Source organism: Hordeum vulgare, chromosome 2H (genome assembly GCF_904849725.1).
Source record: "Hordeum vulgare subsp. vulgare chromosome 2H, MorexV3_pseudomolecules_assembly, whole genome shotgun sequence".
In the NCBI taxonomy this organism is placed as follows: domain Eukaryota; kingdom Viridiplantae; phylum Streptophyta; class Magnoliopsida; order Poales; family Poaceae; genus Hordeum; species Hordeum vulgare.
Genome location: NC_058519.1, coordinates 82,568,876 through 82,581,672, shown reverse-complemented (window position 1 = coordinate 82,581,672; position 12,797 = coordinate 82,568,876).

The window sequence follows — 12,797 nt, the reverse complement described above, 5'->3', positions numbered from 1 at the left end:
TACAACGCCGCGTGGGTTGAGCACCTTCGTGTAGCGAGCCGGTGGATCCTCGCGTAGGATCCATCGGACATGTAGCGTCTCTCTTTTAATATCAGGTAAAGTATTAGGTAAAGATAAAGATAAAGAGTAGAGAGTAGGGAAGTAATGTGGTGGCCAGTGAGAGTGCTGCGCTGATTGAGTAATGGAATCGTTCTGTTCCACTTTGAAAGAATCAAAGCTACTATCTCCGTCACTGTTTAGAAGGCATAGCTAAAGTTATGTCTATTTCCATAATAAATAAGGTTTAAGACGTGTTGCATTTACTCCTTGCAGCTAACTAGTACTTCGTTGTATTACTTCTATATGCATGCGTAGTGTGAATGCTAATTTTCAGCCCATCTCACAGCCAATCAGTAACCACCTAGGTTCCAGAGAATTTCCAAACACGCCTTCTAAACCCCATGATAGAGGTGGGCCCGTTTAGCAACGCTCGAGGTCCTGGCTCCGCAACCGGAGCGAGCGGAGCTATCCCGAACGACCTCGCTCCATGGATCTGTGAGGATGGAGCGCTCCTGAAATGAGGCCAAAATTGCAGGCCGAGGGTGGGCTGGCTCCACGAGAACTAAAAATCAGGAGCGGTAAAATATTACGCCTGGATGCCATCGAAAAGTTATAGCGAACAGGTACCAGCAGGAATATCTCTCTCGTGAGGTTTCTGTTTTTGTTCGAGCTCACGGGCCATGGCGGCCGAACCCTAACCTACAGATCGATCGAACCTTCGCCGTCGTCTGATTAACCTCCTCTACGTCAAAATTAGATCGCTGGACACCGAATCTCTGTGCAGCCCTGAAAGAAAATCACGAGACGCACGAATCGAGCGGGGGATCGCCGCGGCCAAGAGGTTAACTGACGTCGCTGCCGCCTCGAGGTTTGACGCCGCTGCAATAAGGCGCCCTTCTGTGCGTTCGGAGATCCACTGTAAGGGCACTGGTCATGGCATCCCTACTCCATATCGATCACCCCATCCTGTCAGCTCTGTTTTGTTGCATCGATGTGTGCTTTATGGTATGCAAACTGCAGAATTGATTGGGTATACATGTGTGCTACACACTTTTCAGTAGTATACAAACTGCATAATAAATTTATATAGAACCGGTGCATTTGTTATATGATAAATTTTTTGTAGTCCAAAATATTCATATTCTAAACAATTTTCAGTAGTATACGAAGTGATGTGGATTTTTATAGAGGAATTTCGATCATGGCTGCCGAATGGACTGATGACAACACTTGGATTGTCACCGAGTTGTTCGCCGGGCAAGTTGGGATGGGAAATAGGCCAAACACCCACCTGACTTCCAATGCATATGAAGAGGTGGCAAATCAGTTCAAAATGAAAATAGGGTTGGACTATAAGCGAGACCAATTTAAGAACAAGTGGGACAAACTGAAAGCTGATTACCACTTGCTCAAGAAACTTAGGTTGAGAGAGACGGGAGCTGGATGGGACTATGAGCAGAACACCTTGAAACAAGATGATGAGTGGTGGAAGAAAGCAAAGCAGGTGAGTATCATGTTTATTTTTTGCATATCATAATGTATTATGTTGTATTATTGATTAAAAAATGTTACCTTTGATGTATTGTAGGAAATTAAAGGTGTTGGGAAGTTTAGGAAGCAAGGGCTTCGTAATGAAGCGAACTTGAAGGTCATGTTTGAAGACATCAAGAATGATGGTTCTGATCATTGGAATCCTGGATCAGGCATACCCCCTCCTTCAAGTGAAGTATTAGCTGGTGCTATCAATGTTGATGACATCCATGATTGTGATTTGGAGGAAGCACCACCAACTCCTGTTGTCGTAGGAGCAAGTGGTTCAGCGGTAAAGAAGCTTGGAAAATTTATTAAGATAATAGCAAGAAACGCAAGACTGCACAAGTGATGTAGGAGGAGATAACAAGGATTGGTAACATTGCTGAGAGGTGTCAATCATCATTTGAGTCTTTCATAAAGAATGATGAAACCACCTCGGTTACCTTCGTCATGGACATGGTGATTGCTTGTGGCGCCAATGAAGGTAGCGACGAGCACTTCATTTCTATTGAGGTGTTCGTTAAGAGAGATCAAAGAGAGATGTTTCTGCACATGAATGTTGCATCTCGATTGGGTTGGCTCCGTAGGAAGTATGACAACAAGTATCCGAAGTAGCTGATTCTTTTTATGTATGAGTGATGGTCTCGCTTATATTGTCGAAAGTATTTCTGCACAATGTTGAACAATTATTTGCTATTCGATGTGTACGATTGCTTGCATAATATTAATCTATGAATTTCTATTAGGCCCGTTGCATGAATATCTGGTGACTTATTTGCTGTGTACGTGCAGATGTCATCTGACAGTGGCAGTGATGATGGCAACCACTATGAAATGAAGAAAAGAATAGTTTACCACCATGCAAAAGAAATGTCCACTATTTGTTCACGAGCTGGAAAACATAGTTGGGAAGTATTGTGAAAATTGGGTGATGAAGGCCGAGCCTAGGACTTTTATCTTGAGTGGGTTTGGATTGTTGCAGGAGACTATTGGCATGCCCGGAGAGACGTACACAATGTTGAGAATGAGTGCAAAGGTTTTCTTTGATCTTCATGACATTTTAGTACAACGGTATGGCCTCCAACACTCGCCTTTTGTTAGCAGTTATGAGTCTCTTGCTATGTTCTTGTGGATCTTGGGGGTTGTGAATCAAATAGAAGAACACAAAACCGATTCAAACGTGCATCAGATACTATCCACCGCAAATTTCATGAAGTACTCGCTTGTGTCGTCAAGATGGCAGCTCACTACATTAAGCCCAAGGATCCCAATTTCCGCACAATGCATCCTAGGATTAGGAATGATAGAAGGGCATATCCACATCTCAAAGACTGCATTGGTGCAATAGATGGGACTCACATTAGAGATGTTATCCCCGAGGATAAGAAAGTAAGGTACATTGGAAGAACGGGTGTTGTTACTCAAAATGTGATGGCAGTATGTGATTTTGATATGCATTTCACTTATGCTTCAATTGGACAACATGGCGCTATGCATGACACCAATGTGCTATATCATGCGATCAATAAGGACCGTGCCATCTTCCCACATCCTTCAATGGGTGAGCTTATTTATTAATTCTAGCTAATGTTATGTATTCTAAACTTGTATGCACTATTCACTTTGTTTTCTTTTGTGCATGCAAGTACTACCTTGTAGATGCAGGCTATCCGAACAGACTCGGATATCTTGCACCATATAAAGGAAAAAGGTATCATGTCTCTGAATTCCACAGAGGTGTAGCACCGACCATTTCAAAGGAGAAGTTCAACAAGATCCACTCGTCCAAGCGCAATTGCATAGAGAGAACCTTTGGAGTCTGGAAGATGAAATTGCAAATTCTCCTCAAGATGCCATCATACTCAATTGAAACCAAAAGATGATCATTGCCGCTACTATGACATTGCACAATTATGTCGACACACATGATAGAGAGGATGTTCATTTTGCTTGATGTGATAGGGACCCAAATTATGTGCCAACAATTCCGGAACGCTATAAGCGGTATGCAGTCCTATCGAGTGCATCCAATTCGTCAACTAGTGGGACAAGTGGCCGTGATATGGATGAAATTAGGGATCAACTAGCTACAGCCATCGCTGTAGGTTGGTGATGTTCACAACATGTTAGTGATAAGTGGTTGTGACATGGATGATATTTAGATTTACAAACATGCTCGTTCTTTTGTGATCCAAAATGTGTTATATGAATTCAAATTCGTCTAATAAATGCACGCATATTTGTACGTATATTTCCGAAAAAGCAACCTAAAAAGGTAGGCAATTGTGGTTGATATGTATATAAAAACGGACAAAAAAAGTATTGAAAAAAACGAACAGGAAAATGTTCAGGAGGTCACTACCGAGCTGTAGCCCAGCAATCCATTCTGCTGTTGTTCACGCTCTTACCAGGCTGAATAAAATTTCAAAACAAAAAATAAACAGGCTACATCCGCATGGAATGGGCTGGCAGCCCAACAACCCTCGAACCAGAGGAGCGGATCCCTGCAGAACGTTTCTGCGCTCCTGTCTCCACCGATGGAGCGACTCCCTCCTGGCGTGGAGTGGAGCCACGCCTGTAGGAGGAGCGGCCTGTTGCTATAATCTCTCGGTTCGTAAGTCTTCGTCGGATCGGAAGCCGGCATAAAAGTTGGATTCGACTATTTGTTTGGGTCGCTATAATCTCTCGGTTAAACTCCCCTATATATATGTATTTCAGATCACACGAGAGAAAGCACCCAGATCATTGTTCTTAGATTCAGATCAGCGACAATTAAAGAGCAAATTAGCATGGAGGTCCCGGTACGAAGGGACGTGATAATGCTTCGCCGCGTTTACGGCGACGACGCCGCCACGGCAAGCGTTGCACGCAGCCTGCTAGCCCCTGTCGTGAACCAGCTCTCCGGGTCGGGCGACACCTCCAACCTCCACCGCCGCCTCGTCTTGGTCCAACTCCGCTCATTGATAGGCCCCGAGGAAGTGCGCGCCGCGTTCGACGGCGTCGAGGCAGTCGCGATCTGCATCATCCTTATGAGGGCAGCGGTTGTCTTCGAGACCGAAGCCAGCGCCGGGCGCGCGCTGCAGGAACCCACCAAGCCGGCGATCGGACCGTGCACGGCGGTTCCGTGTCTAGACTTGGCGGACGGATGCCACTTCGATTTCATCCCCTACGAAATAATCGAGGTCTCAAAATCTCAGACTTTACGTGCTTGGCTAGGCTAGGTATACTCTGTTTAAAAGAACCAGTTACAAAATCAAATATGGGCTAACTTGATTTGTGATTTAATCAGGTGTCGGGTCCCCCGGGGGCATCCGCCGGAGCGCCGCCGCCGGAGCCAAGCATGGACGATCGCGATCGGGCGTTCCGGGAGATGTGTGAGCGGAAGCCGATGATCGACTACGATGACCCAGCTGAGTGGAAGACCTGCAGGCCCGGCATGACGAGCATCATGCAGTTCGCGCCGTCGGCAGATTCGTTGGTCTACGGCCCCAAGCTTGGAGGGGGCGGCTATCTGTGGATGGACGGCAGTATGGTCACGTACTACCACGCGGAGGCCGGCAGCGGCAAGCCGTGCGGCAGCGAATTCCAGAATGTGTCGGTCCGAGTCAAGCAAGAACAAACACACCCAACCAAGATACGTGTCACGCCTCTCGAACCGCTCGTGTACGTTAATCAGTTCGGGCACCTATTTAGCGTTTCTTCCACAGCACGACGATTAAAGTAGATTCTTCAGGTATATTTTTAGGGCAGAATCTTCAGTTCTTAGTAGCCGGACATGTAAGAGCATCTACAACCAAACTTAATCTTCAGGTCTTTTTTAGGTAGAATCTTCAAGTCCTATTGGCCGATGAACTTTTTTTTTAACATAGTACACACGGAAACACTCATATACACGCGCATACAATCATCTATATGAACGCACACACGCACATCCTACTTCTACGAGCACCTTCGAGAGACTGAACCGACATGTCATATTGAGATTTACGAAGTCACCGTATGTGCCTTGTCGGCGGCGGGAATGTCTCCTCCCACTGAAATCTTATCGCTGGAAATTCTGAAATAAATTCAGAAATAATGCAAGCACCAGGATTTAAACCTTGTTAGGTTGGGATACTACGGTTCCTCTAACCATCCAACCACAGGTTGGTTTGCTATATATTGGCCGATGAACTTGTAAACACTACTTATTGGGGATACTACATCCTTCTTGTTTATTTTTTAGGCGGGTAACAGGCTCCAGTCCACCGGTCCAAAATTTCGGTCAGTCACTGCACGTGCGTCAGATCAGCCCATGTGCACCACTTAGATCTGTACTTGCACATGTCATCTCTCTTCTTCATACTACGAGCTCATGCAGAAAAGAAATCCCCTCTGAGCCGCATGTCTTCTCCCACTGCATGCACATGGAGAGAAGGGGGTGTGGCAACCTCCGACAAAAGATCCTGTTGGCAAGAAACAGTAGTTGTACTACATGCGACCCTCGTGTCTTTCTGCCCGCAACACCATCCATGCCCGTCAGTTGTAGAATTTTTTGCCACTGATTGTAACATTTGTTCCGCAACTCCTGTCGACGAGTTCGGTCCAAGGTTGCGGAGCGGGAGCGAGACGTCGAAGACAATCACACAAAAATAGAAGACACGGGAAGTAGAGAGGAACAAATCCTTATTAATAACGATCTCTCTCTTACAATGATTGCCTCTCCTCTGTTTATATAGGAGTATGGGGTGAATGGATAAGTACCCATCTAGTGTGAGACCAGGGAACGAGAGGGGCTGGTTGCATGCCTCCCACGCTAACCAGCCTCCCACGCTCGCGCGAGGCCTGTTGGGCCAACCCGGTTTCCCAACACTCCTCCTTGGGTAATTATCCGTATATCCATGTCTCAAAACTCCAAAAAACTCAGTGAGAAAAATATGGAGAAAGAGCACATAGTATACGTTGTTGTATTGCACGAATTGCCTCGTTAAAAACCTTAGGTGAGAAACATCAGGAAAACTCAGTCAAGGGAAAAAGAGTACAATCCACTCAACCACCTGGTTGAGTACTCAATCATCGGGATCGAGATTTTAGCGACAAATTTCTGAAGTTTCTCTCCCTGAACCTTGCATCTCTCTAAGTCTCATCCTACCGATTCCACCCACACACCTCTCAAAAGAAGACGCCGGTAATGATTTAGTGAACATATCAGCAAGATTGTCACACGACTTAGTATGCAAGACTCTCACCTCGTTCATCTGTTGCAATTTGTGTGCATAGAAGAACTTGGGACTAGTATGTTTTGTGAGGTTACTCTTCACATAACCCATCTGAATTTGTGCAACACAAGCAGCATTATCCTCATAGATAATGGTAAGGGTTTGTATGGTGTTCATTCCACACGACTGCTGAATGTGGCTGATTATCCGCCGAAGCGATACACATTCCTTTGACGCTTCAAATAGTGCCATTATTTCCGAGTGGTTTGTGGAGGTCGACACAAGTGTTTGCTTGGTTGATCTCCAGGGGAACGCAGTCCCACCACAAAGGAAAATATATCCAGTCTGTGATTTGCAATCATGCGGGTCTACACATACCTAGCATCGGCATAGCCTTTAAGAGATATGTCTTGATTCCTTCTATAAAATAGGCCAAGATCTTTGGCCCCTTGCAAGTAGCGGAAGACGTCCTTGACACCTTTCCAATGTCTCTTGGTAGGTTCAGAACTGTACCTAGCAAGCAAATTGACGGCGAAAGCAATGTCTGGCCGTGTACAATTTGCGAGGTACACGAGTGCCCGAACTGCACTCAGGTAAGGAACCTCTGGTCCCAGGGTTTCCTCCCCCTCTTCCTTAGGCCTGAACGAGTCCTTGTATGGCTGTAAAGATCTCCCGGCCATCGGGGTCTTCGAAGGATATGCCTTGTTAAATCCAAATCTTTCCAACACCTTCTCGGTGTAGGCCGACTGGTGCACCAGAATCTCATCAGGGGAATGTTGAAGTTGCAGACCCAGACAGAACTTGGTTTTACCCAAATCCTTCATCTCGAATTCCGACATCAGGTAGGAACTCGCTTCCTCAATATCCTCAGGTGTACCAATTATGTTTAAATAGTCCACGTAGACTGAGATTATACAGAATCCATCTTGGGATCGCCGTATAAAAACACATGGGCAATCTGTATTGCTCGTGTAGCCCTTCTGATGAAGGAAATCGCTTAGGCGATTATACCAAATTCTACCAGACTTTCTAAGTCCATACAACGCCTTCTGAAGTTCAACCCTGTATAGGCTCATGTTTGCTCTATTATGGTTCGGAACAGGGATACCTTCAGGAACCTCATGTATATGTTCGAATCCAAGTTACCATATAGGTAAGAAGTGACAACATCCATCAATTTCATTTTCAAGCCCATGTTTACTGCCATTGAGATCAAGTATCTAAATGTAACTCCATCCATGATTGGTGAATAGGTCTCCTCAAAATCGACACCGGGTCGTTGAGTGAACCCTTGAGCAACAAGCCTTGCTTTGTACCGTACTACCTTATTATTTTCATCTCTCTTTCGAACAAAAATCCACCTATGGCCAACAGGGCGAATGTGGGGAGGAGTTTGACAAACTGGTCCGAACACCTTTCTTTTTGTTGAGAGATAATAACTCGGCAGTAATTGCCTTCTGCCAATCCTTCCAATCCGACCTTTTCTTGCAATCAGCGAGCGTTTTAGGCTCAGGGTCAAAATCTATGATTGAGGCTATTTTCGTAGCAAAGTTAGTGTCGACAATCAACATTTCTCGGTTCAGAGACTCTCCCGTATAAATATAATCTATGACCATTTCATCATGGAGCGCATCTGGCGCTAATACTTCCTCTACCAAATTTCCAATTCTAGGAGCAAGGTCCTTTAGACTTCCCGCACCGATGTGTGCGCACACATCTCCGCTGGGTGTTTCCCCTATGGGAAAGTTTAAGTCCGGAATTTCGTGCACTGAATTTTCCGTACTTGTGCCAGGTCTCGATTGGCTCCCGATTTCACTTTGGGGCACCTTGGTGACAGGCCGTAATAAATCTCTTGTATCCTTTTTCGTCAGGCGTCCCCGAGTACTTGGGATTTGAGAAGCCGGATCTCTCGTCCTTTTAGGCCTTTGGACGGGAGCGGGTATACCATCATTCTTCTTTGGTATTTTGACCCTTTCCGGTGCATTGCATGCATGCACATGCGATTTTTTTACAGTCTTTAAGTCACTAAAGTGGTCGGGCAGTTGATTTGCTAATGACTACAAATCTATTATATTTTGAACTTCTCTCTTAGTCGCAGCAGTGCGCCGGTCTTGGGCATGGATTCCCGTGGCTTGCCACGTGATTTCTCGACTTTTAGCATCAAGGGGTTAATTCGCTCCCTCTAAAGTCGGAAAAAAAATCCTCGTCAAAAATGCAATCAACAAAACAAGTCATGTGACAGTCGCCTATCATGGGGTCCAGATACCTGATTATGGACATAGTCTCATAACCAACGTATAACCCCGACTTACGGAGCGGGCCCATTGCTGATCATTGGGGTGGTGGTATTGGTATGTATACCTGGCAACAGAACCTATGAAGGTGGGAAATTTTCGGTGCCGACCCTTGCGCAAGCTAAACACGAGAGTGGATGTTGTAGGCCGACGGTCTAAAGTTGATGAGTTTGTCCGCGTGTAATACAGCGTGGCCCCAACATGTAGTTGGTAAATTACAACCCTGAAGGAGCTGTCGGGCAATGAATTTATTTCTTTTGATCAATGCCTCGGCAAGTCCATTCTATGTATGAACATGCAGAACCGAGTTCTCAACTTTGATTCCTGTTGCCATGCAATAATCATCGAACGCCTTTGAAGTAAATTCTCTGGCGTTGGCCATTCGAATAGACTTTATACGATGATCAGGGAAATTATTCATCATTTGTAAGATCTAAGAAATCAAATTTGCAAAGGCATGGTTCCGTGCTGACAGCAGGCAAACGTTGGACCATTTAGAGGAATCATCGATGAGTACCATGAAATACCTAAACGGCCCTGTCAGGGGCTGAATGTAACCGCATATGTCCCCTTGGGTATGTTCCAGGAATGCGGGGATTTCATCCCTCAGCTTTAGGGGCGATGGCCTAATGACTAACTTATCCGTGGCGCATGCGGAGCATACGAAATCATCGGGATTCGGGAAGTTCTTCACGTTAACATTATGGCCATGCGAGTTGTTAATTATATTTCTCATCATCCTAAGTCAGGGGTGGCCTAACCTATCATGCAAGAGGCAGAAAAGCTCCGAGCTTCTAAAGACGGTCTTAAGGGTAGTGTACACGGGCGGTGCTACTATCTCGGAGTAGTATAGCCCAGTATCGAACGAAGGAAGCCTTTCGATAACATGTTTACCATTTGCATCCCGCTTCATGATGAGGAGGCACTCCTTGCCGTTGTCATCATTGGTCTCAACATTGCATCCCGCTTCATGATGAAACCATTAGTGCGGATGTCTTTAAAGCTCAGAAGAGTACGCGTCGACTCCGGGTACAACAATGCATCATGAATGATTAAAGTTGTTCCCATGGGAAGTATGATAGTAGCTCGTCCAGAGCCAACTATGTTTGAACTGCAGCCGGCGATTGTCATAATAATTCCCGGAGATTTTTTAATAGACTCAAAGTACTTAGTTTCACGTAAAATGGTATGTGTAGTGGCGCTATCGGCAAGGCACGTTTCCTCCATTCGGGCGCCACACATGTTCTAAAATATGACATCTAATTAATGTAAGGAGGAAGAACATACATTAATGATAAATGCACACATTTCAGAACATAACATACTGTCATGTATAAATAATGAAATAAATGAATGATATAAATGTCATCCAAGCGTCATGAAATAAAGAATAAGTTTTGTGCTCTCATAGATCTTACAACGTAATCGAATTTATTCGAATGCATTATCTCAAATCACGGAATCATGATCACTAACGAGGTAGGCTAAGTAGACTCGGCAAAGATGCCATTGACTTCAGCTTGGATCTCCAGACTGGTGATCCCCTCCTCGATTGTCATCATCTTGGTAGCAGCATCAACATCAAGTGGCGGCACTGTAGGAGCGACCGTGTGCTCAACCTCCATGGCAACGTCAGCGTTGTTAGAGACGGCCAAGGCTGTCGCTATGGGCACATATGAGGTCGCCACGATGGGCGCAGAAGGAGGCGTAGGGATCATCACGGGTGCCGCTGGGGGCGCGAGTGGTGATTCCTCATGAACCAAGGCGAGGTGCGTCTCACGCTCCTTCCGAGCCTTGTACGCAGCAACCACCTCCTTTGGTGCGTGGCACTGGCGGGAGAAATGCTCCAATGATCCACACCTGAAGCAGTCCTGAGGCCTCTGCCCCCCTTTCTCAGCTTTTGTTGCTTAGCCGGAGTGAGGGGGTGAGGACCCTTCTTCTTGCCCTTGCGGCCTCTCTACTTCTGGAGAGGCTTGCGGATCTTGAGGGCGTTCACCCCGTGACGAGAACTTCCGCAAGTGGTTGCACGACAAATTTCTTTTTGAGAACCTCGTCCTGCTAATCTGCCACCTGGAGGATGTCGATCAGCTGTGAATACCTCGTGTAGTTCCCCTGGCGGTAGTTCCGTGAGGAGTGGACCGTGTCAAGATGGAAAGTGAATAGGGTTTTCTCAATCTTCAGACTGTCGGTAACCTCAGTACCACATAGCTGAAGAGTTGTAGAAATCCGTGTAGCGCCGAATTGTACTCCCCAACCGTCTTGAAGTCTGCAAACCTCAGACGGATCCACTCCGCCTCTGCACGTGGCTTGACAGTGTACTTCAGTCTCTCAAACCGCTGCTTAAGTGAGGTCCAAAGGCGAGAAGCACTCCGTTCAGCCATATACTCGTCTTTTAGAGTAGGGCAGATGTGATGATGGAGGAAATGCAGAGCCTGGGCATTTTCTGGCGCAAACTTGGGGTCAGTGGGGGCTAGCAGGGTCCCCTTACCAATCGCTCTCAGAAGGCCCTTGCCCTCGAACCAGATCTCGCAGTCGAAAGACCAACTCAGGTAGATCACCCTGTCTGGGCCAACTCAGGAAACTCCCTGTTGACGATTCCGGTCATCTGTAATTTACGCAAAAAACTGAGATTACGACAGGTAATCTTTTGCATAAATGCTATGTAGAAAAACTTATTCAATAAAAAATGACATTTCATTATTTAATATATTTTTATTATATGATTTACATAATGATTACAAGTGCTAAACAATTAATCTACAGTAGTTAAAACATATAATGAAATCATGTTAAATGAAATAGTATATTACGCGTATCTAATATGTGAAAAAAAGTCTGAAAAACAAATTCTCGAGCTCTTGTAAAGCTCAAATATACGTTACTTTTGAAAAACTGGCAGCTGGCCCAAATCATGCACTGCTAGCCAGCACATCCATGTTTTTTTATTTTGGGGAGAAGCTGGGGAGCTAGCCCAATTCATCCACTGCCGACCCGTCTTGGTCCTTTTTTAAGAGAGCAGAAGGTCCAAACAGGGAATGCAGCCGAGAGGCCCTCGAGGTCGGCCTGCCAGCCAGCACACCGGGTCGCTAGGGTTTCCTAGTGCTTGAGTGGCGGCGCCGGCTGAAGCTAGCCAGCGGCGAGCGAGCTAGCTCGGCAGAGCTGGCTGGGCGTGGCTGCGGCGGTGCAGCCGGGCCGGTCAGCGGGGAAAGGCGGTACGACAGCCAGCGCAGGCGAGGCGAGGTGGCCAGCGGCGCGGCGGCCGGCGGCGTGAGGCCAGCACTGCCAGGAGGCACGCGGTTGACCAGGTTGTGGCTCGCACGCGGTTGCACCGTGGCTAGCAGGGCCGACGACGACGTGGCTTTGGTCGTGCTTCGTTGGCGGAGCGGCCAGCAGGGGCTCGGCGGCTCGCGAGACACAGCCAGCAGGGGAACCACAAGCGATAAGCACGACCGACGCAATCAAGGCACGAGCGGCCAACGGTGCTGTGATGCCCTCGATTTGATCGTACGCTAATCATACACGCAAATGCATACGATCAAACTCAAGGACTCACGGAAAGATATCATAACACAACTCAAGACACAAATAAAACATACAAACTTCATATTACAAGCCAGGGGTGCTACTTCTTAAACAACAACGCCAGAAATTGACACGTTGACGGAGACTTGCTTGCATCGGTTTTTCCCTTGAAGAGGAAAGGGTGATGCAGCACAGGAGCGGTAAGTATTTT